Genomic DNA, 15,954 nt, shown 5'->3' on the forward strand with positions numbered 1-15,954 from the left:
CACAAACCTAGATGCGGTAGCCTACTACATATCTAGGCTATGTGGCACTAATCTTATTGGATCACCATCATATATATGGTCTGTCGTTGACCAAAATATCTTTATGTGGCACATGACTGCATAGAGAGCAAGAAGCATACCACAGGCTAAGCAAACAGCAAGCCTGGGAAACATAATAGAACCACTAATGCCAAAAGAAAAAAAAGCAATAAATGTTCTGTGTCCAATTTGTCAGCGTCTTAGGAGAAGCAGCCAGTGGATGGTGTTGGTGTGGTGGTATCAGTGTCCAGGGAGAAGTTGTCTTTGACACAGGGCACAAAGTCATTTCCAATGGCAAAGGCTTTGGCCCAGGCAATGTCATCTGAGGTGATATCTTCTCCAAGGGCAAGCTCCTGGGCCAGGGCAACGTGGTCTGGGGTATGGGACTGGGGTACCTTTTTAAGTGGATACCTGCTAGAGTTGATGCGGGTCTTGCTTTTGTGGCTCTATGGTATTATAGCAAGATTGAGCCTCTTGTAAAATCTGAAGGCAATGTTGGGCCTGGGAGCTTGACTTATAAATATCCTTTATGTCAAAGCTTGTGGGTGCACAGCTAGCAAAAGTGATGCTCGCCCTGATGATGTTGCTGTTGCTGGACCAAAGTGCCAGAACTCAACTGGCACAATTAAATCCCTAATTAAGAATGGCAAAATCTAAAAGCTCCCAGCTGTCCAAGGTTTTTTCTAGATGAGTGATGAGGGGGATTCTACTGCAGGTAGGTTTTAAACCATATAGCCAGATCTGGTGCATGTTGTTAATAGGATGTCATGGCTGTCAATTAAAATATCTGCGGTTGAGCTTGGAGCTCCAGCATTAGCCCATGGGCAGGTCCTCCAATTTAGCCAATTACCATGGGCCTTTGCCTCAGTTGTGGGTTTGGTTGGTGACAGACAAGCCAGCAAATACTTTGATTTGCAGGGTTGTGGGCTTCAGTATCTGCCGAGTTTGGTTGAAACAATGGCTTAATTGGAGGGTTTGAGCCTCTAGATTGCAAACCAATGAAAGCATCTGGACCAACAGGAATGAGACCAACAACAGAATGGTGTGTAGCTGCATTTGACAGACCTTTGTTGTCTGATATTGATTTTCCTCTGGCATGTATTTTTACCAATGAGGGGTTGTCTGGTTTCATCATTATGGGATACAGTGTTGATTTTATTATTATCTCCAAATGTTATTTTTATTTTATTTACTAAGTCCAGTTTTTTGTTTCCCTTTTGGGGGTCCACATTGTCTATGGAAATGGCTCTGGAAAAATGATTTTAATTTTCTGAAGGGAATCAGAGAGAGAGCAAGGGTTAATTATCCATGCCCTATAACCTGAATATTGACAAAGATTTTTTGGATAGTAGACGTTTAGGCTCACGTGGGGCCCATATCAGATGGGCAGGGTCCTGGTCATGGGACAATCTATGGTGAACAAGTCCCAGGAGAGTATGTACTGTAGTTCTGGCCTCCAGCTCTATGGGATGGGAGCAGAATCGAAAATCCATAAAGATAGGAAGATACATTATTAAAGAGTCTCATTGATAATTCATCTTTATATACATGTAAGCCAGATGTATTCCCCCTTTAAATATAGGAAAGGTCAATAGGAAGATTTTTTAAAGCTGGTGTGTGGTATGAGTTGGCTAAAGGGCCTTGAATTAAGAGAGATTAATGCAGGCAAGACAGACACCGTATAGTGATTTGTTATTTTGTAACTGAAAGGAGAGTTCTGTGTGGAGCCCTTTAGGTCTCTCAATTAAACCAGCTGTCTGGGACCTATTGGGGAAGTGAGTTTTATTGAATGCCTTTTCTAAGAGCCCAGTATTATGTATTTTGAGAAATGAAATGTGTCTTGGGTACTGTCACTAATGTCTGGCACTCCAAAGGGGATAAGGAGTGTCCTGATGAGGCCTTACACTGTGGCCTTAGGCTATGTAGAGATGCATGTGACCTTGATTTCTACTTTGGGTATAAGAGGTTCTGTGAGATGAGAGGTTCACATAGTTCTTTGCCCTGAACAGAGGGCACAACTCTTAGGCAATGACTCAAGAATTTGTAAAAAATGTGTAGATGGGGTAACTTGCTGACTAGGACATCTGGTGCTAAAATGACTGTCTGAAGTTGGGCCCTGTCCTCTATCAGGGACAATTCTTGGCCCAATTCTTAGGCCCTGTCCTTCATTTTATTTTATTTTTTGTGAGGAAGTTTAGCCCTGAGCTAACGTCTGCCAATCCTCCTCTTTTTGCTGAGGAAGACTGGCCCTGGGCTAACATCTGTGCCCATCTTCCTCTGCTTTATGTGGGACGCCGCCACAGCATGGCTCAGCAAGCAGTGCATGGATGTGCGCCTGGGATCTGAACCCCAGGCTGCAGCAGCGGAGCGCATGCACTTACCCTCTACGCCACCGCACCGGCCGCGTGGGCCCTGTCTTTTATCAGGGGCATACCAGTCAGGGGATGGAAAGGAGCACCATACTACTGAGCTCCATCATTTATGGTGATGGCAGTGACTTCCATACGTCTCTGAACTCCCACTGCTGTGCGTTCAGTTGATCCCAGGGGACTCCGCAGGTAGCTAAGATGTCTGGGAGAAGGGCGACCTTATCTAGCATCCGGGCATCTGGCAAGGGACTGAGGATAGGAGAGACCACTCCGTCCTCCAGGTGGAATATGCCAGAAAGCCCAGGTTTGGCTCCATCCTGTATCAAGGAGACCTCAGTAGAGGTGCTGAGCGTGAAGTGTGCTGCATTTATGACCCAAAGCATAATGGGCAACTGAGTATAGAGGGTCACAGGCTCAGGGACCTGTGAGAGCCACTATTTCTACGAAAGGCCAGTATGTGGCCAGTAATTTTTGCTCTAATGTTGTGTAGCACAGAGCCAAGGTTTCTAACATTAGAAGGCCAAGGGCAATCTATGGCTGTTATAGGTGTCCAGAGACTCCTTGAGGCGTGAGAAGAGGTTGCTAAAACCTCTATAGTGAGGGAGTCTCTCACTGTTAGAGGGCACTAACAGGAGTGCCTGTCAATTTTTTTTCTAAATCAGTGGTTTTAATAAAAAGAAATGTGCTTCTGAGAGAAAGTAACTGAGCTTGTTGGCTTGTAGTCTTTTAAACAATAAAATCTGATATTTAGGTGAAAGTAAGTATTGCACTTTTGAGATAAGTACCATTCAGTGCCTCTCTGTTTTTAGGCAAAGATAAGCCTTGTTGGTGTTTCCTTTTAGAAGGGATATATCCACTGAGATGAGAGGCCAAACTCGATTTTTCATGAGATGTTTTTACTTTGATCTTCATTTTCTTCCTCTCAGGATTGTGCACAACACCATGCCTCATGAGATTGTATTTTGTTGCAAACCTTTTGCCACAGCCAACATGTTCACACATAAATGGGTGCTTTTCTTCATGAGAAGAGAAAACATGGGGCTGGAGACTAAGCACAGTCGTGAGTTCGCTTCTCCCACAGTCTTCTCTTGGACATTGACACACATCCCTTTCTGGTCCCCGAGTTTTCATATGTTGCTTACCTTCACCTTTGTGTTTGAATGTTTGCTGACATACTTCACATGCTTTTTCCTTTTTTATGGGTTTCTCTCACATGTTTGCCACAACAGAACATCCCTTTTGACATAGGTAGCCCTCGTGGATCTTCCTGTGTCCTTTCAGACTGCTGGGAGGAGCAAAGTGTTTCCGCATCTTTCATGGTTTCCCTTGAAGAGTGATTCATTTTTCAGCTGGCACTGATGGATTTTCAGCTGCTGACATTTCTTAAAGGTCTTCTTATAACCTTCAAAACTGCATACATATTGTTTTCGCTGATTTTCATGTTTGCGTTCAAAATGTTTCTTCAAGTTTGATTTTGTGTTGAATTTTTATCACAGCCACTAGCGGCACAAATAAACAGCTTTCTCCTGTGTGGATTGGGATGTGGTGACTCAGAGGATAGTCCTTGACGAAGGCTTTGCCAGACTTTTCATTGTCACAAACAAATCTCTCCCCTGTGCTTGCACAGGTGCGCGTCTAGTTTCCAGGCCTTGTTGTAATCGGCTCTGCAGTCTGGTAAGGAGCAGAAGAAACTCCTGGGGACCCTGGGGAGCAGGGGGAAGGGAGCAAGAACATATTAGCCAAATATCTACTACCAAAATATTTACTGGTTTTTGATTGGATGAGGTCAGTAATTCAAAGATATTGGGTATTGGGTATGGGGATCTTACCGGATGGGATCACAGCATTAAAGTTGCAGTACTCCACCCTGAGGTGCTATTCTTTTTTTGTTTTTTTGCTTTAATTTTTGAGGATTTAAGAATAGGCAAAATTTGACTGTTCAACGGAGGAGCAGTGGGCATAATCACCCCTTTATTAATTAGGCCTAATATAATAAGTCTGAATTCTTGAAGGCCCTGTTTTAACTTACATTGGGCCCTCTTAACTATTTTAACTGGGAGGCCCAGGGGGTCCCTTTTTGTCAAGCCAATTTGTAATGCCAAAGACTATTTAGTTTCAATTTATTACTCATTGTTTCAGAGTGTCTGCACCAAATGTGGGATATTCTAGGACAATGGATATTATGATTTTAGGAAATTTAGGCAAAGCTATTAGTTAAAGTGAAGAATATCTATTTTTTTCTAGTTCCTATTTAGTTACTCTTCTGAAATTAAAAGGGGTGCCACGTCTAAATTTAATGTGATCCTCTGGTAAAACAGTAATTTGAGACCCAGTATGATTATGTCCATGAAGCTTTGTCAATTGGTGCATTTTAGCAGTTGTTAAAGTTACTTTAAAACCTATACTGTAGAGGCACAAAAGGCAATCAGCACCCTTTTTCACTTTTTGCTATAAAAATTTTTTTGGTAAATTTTGTATTTCCAATTGGGCCAAATTTTAGACCTTTGTTTGAATTTAACTACATACATACATACATATATATATACAAAATTTATTTACTTTTAATTTCTTCCTCCCCTATCTAGGTTTTTCCCTTTCATTATTTTCCCCCTGTTTTGGGCTTGTAGCCACCTAAGGCTGTGGTTTTAGTTTCCATTTCTGTCTGATAACTCATAGTGCAAACCTCCTAGGTGGTTACAAGAAAGGAGGGGAAGAGGCCCAGTGGCCCGCCTTGTAGGCAGCTGGCTCTTGCTCTACCTTCCCAGTCCACCTCTAAAGGATTGGGGTTTTCACTTGAGAGCTGTAGCAGCCATTCCTTGGGACAGCGCAGTAAGCCCCATAGTCAGAAATATCAGCCCCTTCTCATGCTTTGGTGGGGCACTTACTAAGGCCCAAGCACACTGTCTAGGGGTCTTGCATTATTTAAGTAATTGGTTAACTGGCAGGTGTTCTGAAGGAGGGTGCTAGGACGAGATATTAGTTTTCTTGCCTCTGAATCCCCCCTGGACACTGGGCGGCTGGTCTCCAAGGGCACAGCCCACGATGCTCCTGAGGGTCTAGGGAGCATAAAGTTCCCTGGTGACAGCAACAAGGTATGCAGCAGCAAAGAAGACAGGTAGCTGCTACCCCCACCGGAACAACATCAACAACAAGACCCAAGTGTCATTTGTCTACCACGGGGGTGCCCAACCAACATCTTCCTGCAAAGGAGTCGCCTGAAACACAGACAAACCAGAGTTCTGCCCCAAATAATAATAAAGAAATGCCAACGTCAAAAAAGTAACAAGCCCCTGGAATAGGCCTCTGCCAAACAGACTGACTGGAAGCCTACTGCTATATCCTACCCTGAAAGTACCGCTCAAGTGGCCCATCACTCCTATTTCCCTAAGGTGGGCCCATACCTGGGCTGGTATCTAGCCCCCAGGGTTGAGCCAACTAGCACTGACTATTTTGAGTATTCTGAGAGACATGGCAACCACCAGCAGGTACAGTAGCACGCTGTAAGACTGAAACACAAGTTCAAATTTCATCCCTAACTGTGGTCTGGAACCAATTAGTAAGCCAAGAGCAGTCTCCTAAGAAGTTATCCAAGAGTCAGTGGTTATGGCCACAGTGCCAATTATTTTATACGACTTTAAGAATTCTTTTGACGGCAGGATTCAACACACTGACATTCATATAGATGAAAGGCCTAATTTTTTGTTACTTACAGCTACTAAGGAGAGATGGCGGCTAGGCAGGGCCACACAGGGAATTGCATCGAGGTAGTAGCCTACTTGAGCTGTAGGGGGCAGCTACGTAGGGTAGCTATGGCAAGCAGGGTGGGGTTGGTTACGTTCTGTAGGCTCCCTGAGGATTGGCTCATTTGAATAATTAGCATAAGGGTTATCCTTAGTTGTCTCGTACTTGGGGTGATTAGGTGGTACAAAGTGTGAGAGCCTGATATGGGAAGTTTAACTTTTCAGAGCAACATGGTGGGTTTTAGCAATGTACAGGCTACACTCAGAAGTCTAAGGCAGCCAGACTACAAGAGTAAAAGCATAGCATTGCATAAATATTCAGGTCACTTCACAATTTATACGTATCTAGAGATTTCATTAGGAAATAATATGTTTAATGATTGAGAAATGCCTGTTTTTTTTCATTTCTTGGCACATAAACTGAATGTTGAATTAGGCACTCAATTTTCTTAATTACTTTTTATAAACATGAAGCACTGGTTCATTTGATGAGTTTCTTTTCAGAATTTTTCTGAAATTCCAATAAAATATAGAGAAATGACGTCAACATTTTAAAACCTCCCATATGAGTGTTCACTTTGAAGCCTTGAGAGAGTTACTGAATTTCACAAAGTGCTATATTTGTAATAAACCTACTGACTAGGGAATTCCTAACACAGATTAATTAAGCAGGGACAGGCAAAAATAAAATATAATAGTTTTCCTAGTTTTGGCCATTTTTAAATGTTTTCAAAAAGAAAAAAATTAACACAGAAACTCTAATAAATGTAAATTTTAGGGCTCATTAGCACCTAAATTAATATAGCAATCTAATGCAACATTAAGATGTTATTACAATGATTTTATATAGATTTGTGCAAAGCAACTTCAAGTAGTCTTTAATACTGCTCAGCAATTCATCTGTTACTCTAGAAACTTCCTCTCTGAATTCCCCCAGTGATTAGTTCAGTTTTCCCCTCTTTCCCCCTACATCTCCTTCTTTCCTGTTACATTAGAGGCAGTTTTTTCTTTTCCTATCTAAGGCCACCCCTCCCGTCTGTGTGTTTGGACCTCATTATACTTTCTCAGGAATTTTAGCCAACTTTCTTTTCCTGAATATTCACCCACACCTTCTCAACTAGATCTTTTCTATCAGTATGTAATCCTTCCTAGTATCGTCCTTCACTTACAGCCTATCTTTCCTCCACTGCAAAGCCAATCTTAAAAAAAAAAACTTATGTTCTGCTGTTTTCATTTTCTCACCTCCTATGCATTTACTCTGAGCCAACATAGCTTATGTACCATTAGTTATGGACTAATCCTTCCCAAGGTCATCAATGGCCCTCATTTTGCCAAATCTGGAGGACAATTTTAGTGCTTATTTCCTTGATTTCTCAGCAGCATCTGATACTGTTAACTCTTTACTCTTGAATTACCCTCTTACCTCAGCTCCCACGATGCTGTACTCTTGTACAATGCCAGAATTAAACTATCTGACTGAAAGCAACGTCAATGAAAGTGTAAGAAAAAAGACATGAAACACATCGCCAGTAAATCTGCTTGTCCAAAGATAATTATGTAATTGTTGCAGAGACTATCAGCTGTCCACCAAAATCCCTTCTCCCTTGTTTTGTAGAACCTGGGCATATTGTAATTCAGCTGTATTACGTTCTTCAGCCTCCCTTGCAGTTGGCTGTGACCATGCACTGAAGTTCCCTCAAAAGGTATGTGAGAAGCACTATAATTATGTTATGAAACTTCCTACATATCTTGCTCTGTGCTCCTTCCCTTTTCATGTGGGCATGTTGGGGATGGCAGAGATGTAGTCAGCTTGGGTCTCTGAATGACTATGTGGAACAGAGGCACTCCCCTCTCACCAGCATACACACCCATCTCTCCTATAGACTTCAAACTTCAGTGTGCATCAGAAACACCTGGAAGGATTGTTTAAACACCGATTGCTGGCCCTCAGTACCAGAGTTTCTGATTCAGTTGATCTAGAGTGGGACTCAAGAATGTTCTTTTCTAACAGCTCTCATGTTTTGGGAAGTGCTGCCCTAGACTATCGCATAGAAAGCAACAAATGTCTATTTTTTTTTAGCGATTACATTTTGAGTCTTTTGTTAAAGCACTTTAGCTTCCCCTATCTAATTCAGAAACGATTATGGAAACTTGGTCAAAATTATCCTATTTTCATTTTGGCATGAGCATCCAATTTGACATAGAATACAACAAAACCTTGTAAACACATTGAGTGGGAAATGAGTCAAACTGTCTAAATTCTCTAGTTTCACCTTCCCATAGATTGTCCTTTTTTTCCTAAAACTGACCTCCAGTTCCCAGGCCACAGTGTCTTGACCAAAGATGCTCAAATGCATGAATAATTAAGGAATTGAGGCTTAGAGCAAAAGAAATAAGGGGGCAAAAAATGGAGGAGAAAAGGCACTTCTTAAAGCAACATGATTTTGGATTTTAAAAATAAGAAATAGAAAAATAAAATTTGTTCCAAAATTTGTCCTGTATTTTGGGCAGGGGGTGAGGGGCTGGGGAAGGAGAGGAATGTGTGTTGTTTGGAGCCAAGATACAAATTACAAATGCTGTTCAGAGACAATGGGTGCACTGGATAGGACAGCAGAAATGGTCACTGATTCAACTTCTGTAACTGATTAGATGAGAAACCTTGAATAACTGAGTTCAGCCCTGAGGGGAGTGATCCAGAGCAGCCATAAGATCCCTACCAGATCTGACAATCTGTGACTCTGTTACTGAATTGCTTATTTTATGACAAGGCAAAGGAAAAGACCTCAATTGTCCTGTAATGACACATACATAGTAGGCTCAAAACATTTTTAATGGACATATATTTATTTTTTGTGATGCCTAAATAGAGTAGAGAGAGGTTTCTAGCCTTAAATGACACATTTCAGTTAAAATGCCTTGGACTTCTTTTTTTTTGGAAAAAAGATTTAAGGCATGAAAGGGAAAATTGAGAAATGCCTGTTCTTAGCAATTTCCAAGTAGTGCAAGACGAAGAGAGCTTACACTCTTCCAAAGACAATTTTGTATAACAGCTTTACTAATATTTAGTGTTTCAATTTGTCTCAGGTTTAGGAGATACTTTTATTTAATTATCTTCTAAATGTCCTTAGGCCATTTAATGACTAAACAGACGTTTTTCCTTTCCCATTATCATTCCTATAACCAGGATTGAGTTATTTAAATTGACAGTTTCTTCATTGGTTGACATTCAAGATACCTTGAATTTTTCAAGAAACCATTTAGACAAAGTAATGAGCTCCTGTTTTCCTCCTTTTGTCCTTTGATTTGAATCATAAACCCTAAAGACCACACAAATGTTGTCCCTAGATTATCAAAGATATGCTAAATTATCTCCTGAAAGTATATCTTATAACTTCTTACCTTCTCATGTCTCTCTCCCACTTGACTATTACTTGAAAACAATGGAAAAATTTCCAAGCAAGAACAAGGTATGGCAAATTAGGCAAACTAGAAATTAAAAGAATAATTTGAAAAACCAAGGAAGTCTAAAGTTAATCTGATTTTGTAAGGCAGGAAGAGAATTGACGGATGACTACAATGTGTTTTAAAGGCACATTCACTGGAAACAAAAGACATGAGAGACTAAATTCTAATGTTAGTGTTATTCGTAAGAATATTAGAGAGTTTACATGCTTTAACGTGTAGAAAACTTGACAGTAATATGGGAGGTCTGGTCTTAAGCCCCAGCTGCTCCATCCCACATTTTACAAGGCTAACGGTTTATTGAGTGAACTAAATTTGATGAAAATGTGTTTCAGAAGCCCCTTTATTTTTCACCAACTATTCCTCTTAAGCATTCCTTTTGGATCAACCTTCCCTGCCCATGATTGCACATTATGCAAATCTCATAATTTCCAAGTTACTTCCAATTCTTTTTCAATCATTATGATTCATTCTTAGTTGTTCAAAGGTTCAATCCAGTCTCAATCAGAGCTCCAATCTCTAATTCCATCCAAAGCTTCTTTCTTCTCTGTAGCTCAAGACTGACCCATGGCTCAAAGGCTTTTAGTGAGAAACAGCATTTTGACTTTCTTTCACTGTCCCTCATCTTTCTTTTCCTTCTTTTGCTGCTTCCTCTTGGACTGAGGAGAGAAAGGGAGAATTGTGGAAGAGGTAACAAAGTCTTTCTTCTCTCCTATTTTTGTAGTCTGGCCTTTGTTGTTTTTGCATGACGGCATTCACATATGGTTGCTCTCTTAGGGCACATATGTGAATTTTTTCGGAGGCTGGTGGAGATCTCCACCATGCATTGTACTGTAATGTGTGTTAGGCTCTGGGGACTCTCTTCTTGGCAAGCTTGCCTGTTTCCTGGGACGCATTCAAGAAGACTGAAGCTGGGCTACTCTATTCTGCATCTATTGGCTCATGAATCCTTGACATTTCCAATGGTGGGAGTGCAGGCCACTTCACCACCACAGGTCTCTCTGCAGTAGTGGACTGTTCTAGCCACTCCCACTCACAGAAGACTCCAGGCAATAAACAGCTCTAAGCCTCCATGTACATGAATGCCTCCACCCTGCAGGGACTCAGTTAAGCACTGTCTTGTGCTCTATTCCAAGGGAAGATGCAACATGAGACCGTGAGGTTCTGTGGCTCATAGCATTCAACCATGGTGTGAGATGTGGTCTACCTCTCTTAAGGGCACTGCCAGTCTCTGTATGCTTTTCTTACATCACCTTACCTTGGCAGGGAAAGAGCCTCCACGTCCCAGTACTCTCTTCTGAGCTCACAGCTCAACAACCCAGATGAATTCCCTAGTTCCATAAACTCCTCTAGACCTTATCTAAGCTGAATGAGTGTGAGTGTGACCTGTATTAAGTGACTAGGAAGAAGCATTCAGTGCAGCCCCTCTTATTTTATCAAAGCAACAAGAAAGGCTCAGAGGAGAGCTAAGTCCATCTTAGACAAGGAATTCGATTTGAGGATGACACACAAATATAAGCCACATGGACCATAGTCACTGGCCTCACTGGAAGGGAGGAATGGGCACTGTGAATCTGCTTGCTGGCCTCCCCTTGGCAGGGAGGGTCTTTTCTCTTGGGAACTGGGCTCCCAAACAGAGAGTGTTGGACAACAAACTGTTGGGATGGAGGGTGCGAACTAGGCTGTGGCAGAGAGGAGGAGCACAAGTCAGCTCTGGGCAGTAAGCTTCCTCGTGCCCTGGCTAGGCTCACTCTGCTGTTCCTCACATGGCCACACATAAGCCTCACTTGCTCAGGACCTAAGACCTGTGAGAGTGATAGCACTGGTGGGTCATCTTCTGTGGGAAGGGACATCTTCACTGTGATAACAGCTAAGCTGCCCCTTAACAGTTATCAGCATGGTATTTCCAGCCATTTCATCAAATTAATATTGATATTCAGTCATTCCAAGACTAAGGCACTAGGCTTTGGAATGATTTTATACCCCAGTAAGCATACTGTTATTGCTGCACTATCACTGCGGGATTATCTTATTGGCAGTGGTAGGTCCATTTTGCAGAGACGGAAGCAGAGTGTTTCTGGATTGAAGAATACTGTTGGATGTCTATTAATAAAGGGCTGCTGGACCACCAGAGCAGGTGGTCTCTGATATGGAAGAAGTGTATTTGATGCTGATTGTGAAAACCTGTAATGAATAAATATTTCCCCATCAAACACACAAAAAAAACTTGCCCTGCCATCTTTTATAAGTAATGTAAGAGTTATTTGTAACTACTTGGCACTCTATTTAAAATACAGGAGCAATTTCTGCCAATGATTATAAGCTTTGAAGCACTGGGTGAGAGTATAGGAAAAGAACATTTAACACTCTGTTACAGAGGTGTTGTGATATTGAACAAATTACCTAACTTTTACTTGAGTTCTTCAGCTGGGCTGCTGTATTAATGTCCTATTGGTACTATAACAAATTACCACCAACTTCATGGCTTAAAACAACACAAATTTATTCTCTTACACTTCTGGAGGCCAGAAGTCTCAAATCAGTTACACTGGGCTAAAGTCAAGGTGTCGACAGGGCCAGTTCCTTCTAGAGGTTCTAAGGGATTATCCATTTCTTTGCCTTTTCTAGCTTCTAGAGGCCACCTGCATTCATTGGCTCATACCTCTTCCTCACATCACTTCAACCTCTTGTTTCCAATATCTGTTTCCTCTCTGATCTCCTGCCTCCTATTGTAAGAACCTCTGTGATTACACGGACCCACCTGAACAATCCATGATAGATCCTCATCTCAAGATCCTTAAGCTAAATCACGTCTGCAAAGTGTATTTTTGTAATCAGGTGTCATTTAGAAGTTTTGGGGATTAAGATGTGGATATTTTGGGGGCACTCAGATTACTATAGTTTTTTTAAGAATTAAATTAGATAATATACATAAAGTACTTACCATGATGTGAGGCACACATTAACACTCAGCATATATTCATTTTATTCCTTCTACCTCCTCATCCTATTTACTAGGTTGTATGATTTTGGTTAAGACACTGGATCACTAAAGGACTTTTGCTGCCTCATCTGTAAAACTAGATATATTTATAACACTTCCTCTAGGGAGATAATGATGAACAAGACTTAACCTCTGCTGTCTTTAAGTCCTTAAGTACACATTCTGTTCAAGGGAGCAGACAATAAAATAGTTATATATAGTATTAATTAGTGCCATAAAACAATTTAGTCAGGGAAGAAGAGACAGAATGATGGGGGAGGGCAGGATCACGCATGGTCTACTCCCTCTGTTCATTTAGCACGTGTCAAATGTCCCCTCCATAGAAAGGACTTGATTGACCATATGATCTAAAAGAGTGTTACTGCCCACTCTACCTATCATTCTCTCTCTTTTTCCCTGAGTTAAATTTTTATCACACTAATTACTATCTCATATTATATTTATTATTTTATTTACTATTTTATTGTCTGCTCACTCTCAGGACGATGGGGGTTAAGTTGCTCTTATTCATCATTATATGCTGAGAAGAGTCTGACAGGAATAGGAGCTCCATTAATGTTTATCAAGTGAATTAAGGGGCTATATAAATCTCACTAAATACTAACATTAAAATTCTATATATTTCTTTTAAGAAATAGTGGTAGATACACAGTTGTTTCACATCTAACTGGTAAAAGACATACAAATAAATTGTTGTGTACATTTACCCAAAGATTGTAGTAAAACTCAATAGTGAACTTGTGTGACTATTTATCAGAAACTTATACTTTTTTTTTAACAACATCTATGCCAGAGGATAAATGAATTGAAAAAGACTCCAACTCATAAATAAAATGTGAGAAGATAATCTGTATACAGAATTTATTTTAGAGCTCTCCTACAAATATCTATACTTGAAAAAGTTGTTGAAAATGTTTCTCTCATAATCTTTTTCTGAAAATTGAGCAACTATGGGGTGTATAAAGGAGAGAGAGTATTTTACCACAGATAGGGTAGGAAGCATACAGTATTACAAACATGTATGTAGATCTATAATAATTATGAAAATAGGAAAGTATTTCAATTCTAGGTAGACCGAATATTTTAATCTACATATATATTAATTTTAATCCAATTAATATAGATAATTCATAAAAACATAGGTTTATTAAAGTGAAAGCATGTCATGGTCTTTAAATAAAAAAAATATTCTAGCTGCAATTCAATTCCAATTATACAGGTTATAATTGACAATTTAAGTTGGTGACATGTTTACAAATCAGCAACTCTTAATTTACGGTTTTCAAGATGTTGGGCATTTAAATTGATGTCCTTGTTAATCAATTGTTGATTGAAAATAACAACCCATGGTATTTACTTATTAGTTCAATTAGTCACCTTATATATACTATTTTGTTTAAATATGCACATTGGTCAATAATGAGGTTCTAGATTTGGAAATATCTTTTAGTAAATAATATTCAACAGAAAATAATACTGCTTTTTAAAAAAAAATCTCATTCAAGAATCTAATTTATTTTCAAAATTGAGGTTGGTGTATGTGATCTAAACAAAATTTAAATAGTTTTCCTAAAATATATATTGGTTATCTGATCTATAAAAATTAAAAGCAGAATTCATGTACTATTTAAATATATATCACTAGCCCAGAAATTTCCACTTGTTTCCACTGTCTACGTTATAACTCAACTTGGTTGTTTTGAGAATTGGTGAATATGAGCATTCCAAATTGTTTACAAGCTACATTTTTCCATGATAAGGTCAAAAAATATATTTTCAGTAAAAGATACCAGAGGGCATCAGGATGAGTGATGCTCAGTGAGTATAGCCTTTCAAGTATCACTAGTTCCTTTAGGGTTGATGTGTTCAGAAGGTAGTGAGCGGATTTTGCTTGTGCAGGATGAAGTTCTGCCAGGTTGTGAGGAGCAGTGGGTGGAGACATCACCTAACTTCTCACTCTTCTATGGCAAATTAAATATGACCACAAATGCTTTGGCACTCTTCTCATCAAGAGTTGTGGTCTCTTGGCCCTCCCCTTTAATTTGGGCTGGCCTATTACAACTTTGACCAATAGAGTTTGGCACAAGTGAAACTATTCCAGTTTTAGGCTTAGTTTTTAAGAGTATGGGTGGCTTCCACTTTGGTCTCTGCAGCCCTGAGCTTCCACAAAAGTAGTCCAACTACCTTGCTAGAGAGACCATATGGTGAGGCCCTGAGACTACATGAAAAAAGAAAAGAAGAGAAACCTAGCCGAGCCCAGTCTTCCAGCAATCCCCACCAAGACACAAGACATGTGAGTGAAGCAGTCCCAGACCCTCCAGTTCAACTCAGCCCCCAGCTGAATACCACCTAGTGATCCTGATAATTTCTACATGGAGCAGAAGAATTGCCCAGCTGAGGCCTGCATGAATGTCTGACCCCAAAATCACAAGATATATTAAAGTAGTTGTTGTTTTAGCCACTAGCTTGTAGGGGCGTTTGCTAAGCAGCAATAGGTAACCAGAAAAACTCCTAAATAAATCACCTTGAAACTTTAGCATCATTACCTTGTATGTTTGAAAATAGTCATTGTCAAGCCAGGTCAACAGATCCAACTCTAGAACTGGATGCAATGTCTTTATATTATCAGGGCCATCTTTCTGCCGTGGCTCCAGTGATGAATCGTGGAGACGAATGTCTCACATTTGCACAGTGAATCAGAACTATGTAATGTTATAATGAGCATGCAAAATCACTCATGTTCTGCTTTGCAAGGTCTAGGAGAAACTGAGAAGGGCACCTCTGTCAGTGTACACATACTTCAAAATCAGCTGGTCTAAAGCAGATCAACTTGATTTCCCTCTTTAGGAAAGAGCTAACTGCTCAATCAGTTAGATTCAAGACATTAGAAACATTTTCAACTGCTGCTCAAATAAAATTAATATCAGAACTCTGTAACATCTGCCATTTTAAAAATCTATTGCAATATCTTTGTCTTACCCCCATTTACTGATTTGAGGTCTTCATTGTCTTTTGCATAGTTTCCCAAATTCATTCCACTAATATTTTCATGATTTCATTTTCCATATTAAAATCTTTCAATGATTCTTAATTATATATGATATGAAGTATCAATTCTTCATCTTTGTTTTCAAGTCCTTCCACAGTACTATAGCATTTTCTGCTCTCTACTCCCAAATTCACTTTTTTATTTTTTAATGCTAGTCAGTAGATCTGTGATCAATAATATCCAATCCTGAAGAAGAAAAAAATGGAAAAAAATAGTATATTCTTATCTGAGTAAAGAGAAAGCTGATAGTGAGGCTCATATCAACAGACCTTGTAAATTATTCTAGATGAA

The 15,954-nt window shown here is 39.9% G+C and overlaps 1 pseudogene; it reads right to left on the reverse strand.

The window, feature by feature from the left end:
• Positions 1 to 239: 239 nt before the first annotated feature.
• LOC101402102 (transcription factor IIIA-like) lies at positions 240 to 14,556 on the reverse strand (annotated as a pseudogene).
• Positions 14,557 to 15,954: the final 1,398 nt, after the last annotated feature.

This window comes from Ceratotherium simum, chromosome 1 (assembly GCF_057802395.1).
Source record: "Ceratotherium simum simum isolate JZ-2026a chromosome 1, ASM5780239v1, whole genome shotgun sequence".
NCBI lineage: Eukaryota > Metazoa > Chordata > Mammalia > Perissodactyla > Rhinocerotidae > Ceratotherium > Ceratotherium simum.